Source organism: Xenopus laevis, chromosome 5L, assembly GCF_017654675.1.
Source record: "Xenopus laevis strain J_2021 chromosome 5L, Xenopus_laevis_v10.1, whole genome shotgun sequence".
Taxonomy (NCBI): Eukaryota; Metazoa; Chordata; class Amphibia; order Anura; family Pipidae; genus Xenopus; species Xenopus laevis.
The window spans coordinates 65,346,430-65,354,368 of NC_054379.1; the positions used below are offsets into that span (position 1 = coordinate 65,346,430).

General features: G+C 42.9%; 1 long non-coding RNA gene across 2 annotated transcripts; it reads left to right on the forward strand.

The window, feature by feature from the left end:
* The first annotated feature begins 2,227 nt into the window (after positions 1 to 2,227).
* LOC121393689 lies at positions 2,228 to 7,611 on the forward strand. 2 transcript variants are annotated; one of them, XR_005961259.1, is made up of 3 exons: positions 2,228 to 2,655; positions 3,389 to 3,456; positions 7,402 to 7,611. It is a non-coding gene; the product is annotated as an uncharacterized LOC121393689 (long non-coding RNA). The 2 variants fall into 2 exon arrangements; XR_005961260.1 differs by having other exon boundaries at positions 2,231 to 2,624.
* Positions 7,612 to 7,939: the final 328 nt, after the last annotated feature.

Here is a 7,939-nt window from a genome sequence, read left to right on the forward strand (position 1 = left end):
GGGAAGCAGGCACAGGAGCAAGGACTGGCTGGGAAGCCGGCACAGGAGCAAGGACTGGCTGGGAAGCCGGCACAGGAGCAAGGACTGGCTAGGAAGCCGGCACAGGAGCAAGGACTGGCTGGGAAGCCAGCACAGGAGCAAGGACTGGCTGGGAAGCCGGCACAGGAGCAAGGACTGGCTGGGAAGCCGGCACCAAAGCTGGAGACTGGAGAGCCGGCACCAAAGCTGGAGACTGGAGAGCCGGCACCAAAGCTGGAGACTGGAGAGCCGGCACCAAAGCTGGAGACTGGAGAGCCGGCACCAAAGCTGGAGACTGGAGAGCCGGCACAGGAGCAGGTGACTGGAGAGCCGGCACAGGAGCAGGTGACTGGAGAGCCGGCACCGGAGCAGGTGACTGGAGAGCCGGCACCGGAGCAGGTGACTGGAGAGCCGGCACCGGAGCAGGTGACTGGAGAGCCGGCACCGGAGCAGGTGACTGGAGAGCCGGCACCGGAGCAGGTGACTGGAGAGCCGGCACCGGAGCAGATGACTGGAGAGCCGGCACTGGAGCAGGTGACTGGAGAGCCGGCACGGGAGCAGGTAACTGGAGAGGATACTGGGAAACCGTAGAAAAACTAATAAACTGGGGTTCAGGTCTGAGAGAAAAAGAGGGTGACCTGGGTTTGGCAGCTGCCACAGGAGCAGAAGGTTGTGAAGGAGACAAGGGCCCAAAAACTGGAAGTGGCCTTTCTGACACAGGCCAAATAGCAGTTTGTAGTTCACCTTCATCAGAGTCTAGATCCTCCCAGTCCTCATCGAAGACTGAATCCTCCCAGTCATCATCAGAGACAAAATCCTGCCAGACATCATCAGTGAAATGGATGGCGTCTTCTGCCCTATCCTCTCCATCCCAAGGGAGTTGCAGTTTAACAACGGAGTCAGAAGGCATGGAGGGCTTTCCCAAAGGCTTCCTGTAGTTAGGCTGAGTCATTCTGTAACGTTCACAACGGGGAACCGCTGTAACTGAGGATAGCCACTCCAAGGGGAGTGGATATGGTGGACGCCCAGGGGTGTAGCCATAGGTAATTGTAGGCAAAGACATGATGGTGATGAAGTTATAGTAGGTTTATTGCAGTCGGAACACAGAAACACAAAAGGCAGGAACAAGCAAAATGGCTGATCGAGGAATCCACATGGTGGGGGAAAAGTGGGGAACACAGGAACAAAGGTACTCACTCAGGAAACAAGGTAACAAGGTTTTCAGGAACAAGACATACAAGGTATTCAAGGTTCAGGTTCAGATTCAGATTCAGGTTCAGGTTCAGGTTCAGGTTCAGGTTCAGGTTCAGGTTCAGGTTCAGGTTCAGGTTCAGGTTCAGGTTCAGATTTGCAGGTCAGGAACAAACATAATACAATCAATGACTCAGCCCTGAGCAAAGCTCAGGGCGGGGTTTATAAAGGGAAGGTGATTAGGAAATGGGAAACACATGAGGGTAAATGAGGTGGGTGGAAAACGGACTGTGAATGGCAGATAACAGAAAACAATACACACCAGAGTTCAGAATCAGCCCTGAGAGCCCCCAGTGGCTCATCAGGTAAGTGCTGCAAATAAGCAGAACAGCACTACCAGAGTTCAAGTCCCGGGCTGATCCTGACAACTTGAATGGAAAAAACTCAATTCTGTGAGTTTGAGTTGAATCGCTCAAACTGAGTTTTGGGCAAAACTCTTCAAATGGTTCAAGGGACCTCTCCCATTGACTCCTACATGACCTTGACAGGTTTTAGATTGTGTATCTTCAGATTCAAGCTATTTCCAGGGTCGGGGGTATAATAAATCTTGATAAATTTTAGTTTTTTTTAACCCAAAAATGTGAGATTTGACCAAAAAAATAACCTAGAAAATAACCCCCTTAATAACTTATAATAAATGTCAGCTGTGCTTCACTTTAGAGTAGTCAATTGTAGAAGTATTGGATTAGGATGTAAAACAGCACAACAACAGTGCTGCAACATTTAATTTAAGCAATGAAGGACACCCTACATGTTTCAGGCCTAGTCTTTTACCAAGTGTGAAGTAAATGTATTTTCTATAGTTGGATCGAGGAGAGAAAACACAAAAACTCCAGGATTGGAGCATACTGAGGTTGGAAACTAACAAAATGCAACAAAGACCAGCAACCCCCACAAAGGTTCAGGTCCACTAGGTGATGGTGACGCCACAGACAAGCATCATCATCGACGAGTATGCCATATTCATTAATTTTTTAGGTACACCACCTATGAACACCAGGGATAAAATAGGTTAAATAGGCGTTAAGCAGAGGAGTAAAATAGGGAACGAAGAGTGCCTTCAAGTCAGCCCTATCTCCCAGGCAGATAACAACTCAGCCACACCCTCCTCCTAGGCTAAACACACCTCCCCCAGCTGATTGGTCAGTACACTCTAGCATTACTTTCAATGAAGCTGCCACATATGGAGTGTGTGATGTCATCTGCTCCTCCCTTTGGTGCTGTGCTGTGTGATCTGCTCCTCCTGTATCATGGCTGCTGAAGTCTGGAGGGAAAGTGATTTAAAAAGAGAGAAGATTCCTGCTGAGAAGCAGAATTTCACTGAGAAGTTTTATGTAGGAGACTGCACAGAACAGGTGGTAATGTGGGTGCACGGATTTGTGATTAGTGAGTAGTGAGTTGAACCGACATCTTAATGTAACATGGAGGCTCTGAGGGCAGAGAGCTGCAAATTGTCTTTCTAGCTCAAAACATATCTACTTCCCAACTATACTGTTTGTATATGTGTGCAATAAATGTGCTGTACAAGTGATTATATTGTGTTTATTTATGCTAAAATATTAATGTACTCTCTGCCTCCCAGGATGATCTTTATTTTCTGCCTGGTAGGCAGATAAAACCTAGTATCCATGTTGGCCAAACCTCCATAGAATGATTGGTCAGTCCCTTCTACTGTTGCTTCAGTTAAGTTGCCAAAAATTGTGTGATATCATTAGCTCCTCCCTCTAATGATGTGCTGTGTGATCAGATGAGAGCTTCCTCTTTGATGATTAGATAATTTGATAAAAGAGAACAAGGAGGGATCCTGCTGAGAAAGTTTCTCAGAATTCTAAAAACCCTATAAGGTAGGCCAAAAAAAGAAATATTATAATTTTTATGCTGATTATTATCTTTATTCCTGTAGTTAAACACATTCAGCTATGTTGCATATTTTGCCATGTGCTGGCTGCCTCTCAGGATGGTGTTATAGTATATGGACTGTTGTCAGAGTGGTCATAATCACTGCAATTGTATTTGCTTTTACAATATGACCTCTAAATATTTCTTTAAATAACATGATGTATATTCTTCCTAATTAAAAGAGAACTGATGACTTATTTCATCTTTGTTGTTTGTTAAGTTGGTGAAGCATGGCACCAGTGAAAAGAAAATATGCCACTAGGAAGGCTTCAAAAAAGACAAGGCTTTGTGAGTTTATATTGATTTATTTACTAATGTTATGCACTAATGTTATGCACAATTTAATATTTTCCATTCATTTCATAGGCATTTCACTGAATATGTATTGGTAGAATAGATCAACTTACACATGTTTTAGACCCTAAATTCAATTTGCTCTTGGGCCCAGTAACACCTACCACTTACAATTTTTTTATACTATATAAAAGTACATTTATCAAGTTTACTGGAAGGTAACTTTTAATAGGCTTATATAATATTTGAAAAGTGGTATGCATTTTAATGTGATTTTTATATTAAGGGCTATTCCACACGGGGAGATTCTTCGGCGTTTCGGGTCGCGGCGTGAAAACGCAGCGACAGTAGCCGCGACGGTCACCGGCGATAGTTTGTATGGGCGCCTACGTAAAAACGCCTGTGCTAACCACACGAGGCGACGCGCTTTTCAACAGTCGCCTGAAAAAGCCTCACGAGGCACTCCTGTTTAAGAGCAGGGGAATTTTCCAGATGTTCTGCAAAAAGGGCTCTTTTTTGAGATAACATTAACAGTATAGTGTTGTAACCGCGACCCGAAACGCCGAAGAATCTCCCCGTGTGGAATAGCCCTAATAGGTTACAACACTATACTGTTAATGTTATCTCAAAAAAGAGCCCTTTTTGCAGAACATCTGGAAAATTCCCCTGCTCTTAAACAGGAGTGACTTTAATAATACACTGGTTAACATTTAAGTAAACTTTGCTCCTTCTGCACATGAGCAAAACCCTGGACTAATAAATATACATATGAAGGATAAATCATGATTATAGTAGTGTTGGTAAGCAGGCCTGGACTGGGAGTCAAAATAGGCCCTGCCATTCCAAGTACACAGAGGCCCAAACAGCCCCCACCAGCCCAAACAGCCCCCTACCAGCCCACTATATGGTACCTTTCTATTGAACCATACAGCAGTCCCTCTGGCATTTGCCAGAACCCACAGATTGCCAGTCCAGGCCTTTTGGTAAGAATATAAATTGCTACGGTAATCATTTACTGGCACCACCAATTAGTTACAAGAGGAAATTACTATGAACATCTTGCATTTTCTGAACAGTGCCATCAAGTGGTTAGACATTCTTTTAATAAGCAACTGTATTTAGCTAACATTGGGAATGGCCAATGTGCTAAGTACCCTGATGTGTGGTAGCAGCTCTCCAGTTTGCAGTTTCAGAAATCTGGTTGCTAGGGTCAAAATTACCCTAGCAACCATGCACGGATTCAAATAAGAGACAAGAAAATGCACTGGAGAGGGCCTAAATAGAAAGGTGAGCAATAAAGTGACATTAAGGGGCAGATTTACTAAGGGTCGAATTTCAAGGGGAAATATTCCTCGAAATTCGACCAGGGAATAGGCGGAATACCCCCATTCGATCGATCGAATGAAAAATCATTAGATCAACGCTAAAATCGTTCGACCATTCGAATCGAATGATTTTTCATTCGACCAAAAACTTTTAAAAAAAGCCTATGGGACATTTCCATAGGCTTTTATAGCAATTCGGTAGGTTTAATCTGGCGAACAAGGCAGTCGAATGATTTTTTAAAATGACAGTACTTCGACTGTCGAATGATTTTTCCATTCGAATCATTTGATTTGATCGAATATTAACCCATTCAATGGTCGAAGTGCCCAAAAAAAAAAATCAATCATTCGACCAGTGAAATTTTTTTCCCTTCACTTCATTCACCCGAATTTAGTAAATCGGCCCCTAATAATATACTTGTAGCTTATAGAGCATTTGCTGTTGCGCTATCCGTATAAGACATACACTTGAATCAAATTACTTTATAAAAGGACTCCCTCATAACAATATTTAATTTTGTGATAGTTATTAAAAGAAGGAAAATTTAATTAACTTAAAGGGGCAGATTTACTAAGGGTCGAATTTCGAGTGGTCTAAACACTCGAAATTCGACCGTCGAGGGGGGGAATAGCGCTCGTTCGAATTCGACTAGCGAATTCGAACGATTTTAGCGCTATTCGATCGATGGAACGATCGAATGGAAATCGTTCGATCGATCGAACGATTTTCATTCGATCAAACGCCAAAATCGTTCGAATCGAGCGATTTTGGGAATTCGATCAAATGAAAACCGTTCGATCAAAAAACTTTTCCCAAAAGACTATGGAAGGTCCCCATAGGCTTACAATGCAATTCGGTAGGTTTTATCTGGCGAATTAAATGGTCGAACGATTTTTAAAGGGGAAGTACTTCGACTATCGAATGGTCGAATGATTTTAAATTCGAACGTTCGAATTACTCGAATCGTTCGAATCGATCGAACGATCACTATTCGATGGTCGAGTTTTCAAATTCGATGGTCGAATTTTCAAAAAGTTGCATTCGAAATTCGAATTTTAACCATTCGAATTCTTCACTCGAATTTTGTAAATTTGCCCATATGTGTGCAGCGAGAAAGCCAGTCTCCGCCAAGACTTATCATCGAGTCTGGGCTACCTACCGTCAATGGTGCACCCGTAATATGAAGACCTTCAGGACATTTTTGGTTCCCAACATACTCGAGTTTCTCCATGAGGGATTATCCATGGGTATGTCTCTAGGTTCTCTCAAGTCCCAGACCTCCGCTCTTTCAGTTCTCTTTCAGAAGCACCTAGCCTTGTTACCTGATGTAAAGACTTTCATGCAAGGGGTTGCACATATAGCCCCCCAATACGCCCACCAACTCCTATCTGGGACCTCACGCTAGTGTTTGGGGCACTTCAACATCCACCTTTCGAACCACTGGGGTCAGTGCTCCTTCAATGGCTTACTTGGAAGACAGTATTCCTTCTAGCAATTGCCTCAGCAAGACAGGTTTCAGAGCTAAATGCATTATCCTGCAAGCCACCCTTCCTAGTTTTTAATCACGACAGAGTGGTTCTCAGAACCATTCCCTCCTTCCTTCCTAAGGTGGTCTTGGATTTTCATTTGAATCAAGAAATAACAAATCCTACCTTCTGTCCTTTGCCGTCAAATCCCAAGGAGGTGGCCCTACATGCTCTGGATCCCGTCAGAGTGTTGAAATTCTATATCCACAGAGATAAGGACATTTGCAAGACCAATGCTCTGTTCATTCTGCCTTCCGAACCTCAAAAGGGTTCTCGGGCTTCTAAACCTACTATCTCCCGTTGGATCAAGCAAGCTATTCAATGAGCCTACACAGCCCATTCTACCGGAGGGATGAGTACGTCCTGGGCGTTCAGAAATCAGGCATCAGCCGAACAGCTGTGTAAGGCAGCCACGTGGACTTCGGTTTAATTCTTTTGCAAAATTTTACCATTTCGATACCTTTACGGCCTCTGACACTCGCTTCGCCAGAAAGGTGCATCAAGCCAGACCGGGAGAAAAGGAGATTTCTCTTTCTCTTCAGTCGCTTGAGGGACACAGGGCTTCCCTCCCTGGATTGAGGCTCTCCATTTTCCGTCAGATATGTTACAGTAACTTGTTTGGAGTATTCTATTCCTATGTCAAATTTTTATTATTAATAATGTTGTTTTCCTGTTGAACACCCCGATAACTTCATTTTGGGGAAGGTACCTCTCTCATCTACTTATACAGGCCCTCGGCAGGTCTAACATGCAAGATTTTGAAATTCTGTCTTTTTGCAGCATCATGGTATAATAAAGCTTGATAAATTCAAAAAAGTTTTTTTTCCTCTAAATATTTTAGTGAAAAAGAACTCAAATATTACAATATTTTACTGTTCAAACTTTAATAAACAACCCCCTAAATGTACATTAATATTTTGAAGAGTTTTTTGTGTCATCACTTTAACCATGTTTTTGCCATTGTACACTACCATCATTGTGTACTTTTCATTTTTTCATCCCGATTTAATTTAATAAAATATAATATAATATGTGATGTGTTAATCCTCATTCTGCATCTGTTTGAATCTGTATTTGTATTATACAGGAAACAACTCTCTTCTATCAAAGAAGAAATTAAGGCAGAATCAGAGATGTTCAACACTGCAACACATGGAATGGGCTTTGCTGTCATAGATATTGTTGCAGCAATATTTGACAAAGCACTCTCGTTAAAGGATAACTAAGCCTAACTAAAGAAGTAGGCAGAAATGTTGTACATTATGTTTTGTGCTTCTGTACCAGCCCAAGGCAACCACAGCCCTTTAGCAGTAAAGATCTGTGTCTCCAAAGATGCCCCAGTAGCTCCCCATCTTCTTTTCTGCTGATTCACTGCACATGCTCTGTGCTGCTGTCACTTACTGAGCTTAGGGAGCCACTCACAATATACAGTACACATAGAATAGAAATGTCACAATATAAGGCTGATTAGTAATTAATACAGATAATTACTACATGGCAGCACAGAAACCAGTGCAGTTAGCATCAGAATTGAATAATCAGCAAACCTGTAGCATCAGCTTATATTGCAGGGGAACCTCATTTTCTGCTGCTGGATAATTAGTGATGACCCCTAAGCTTAGCTT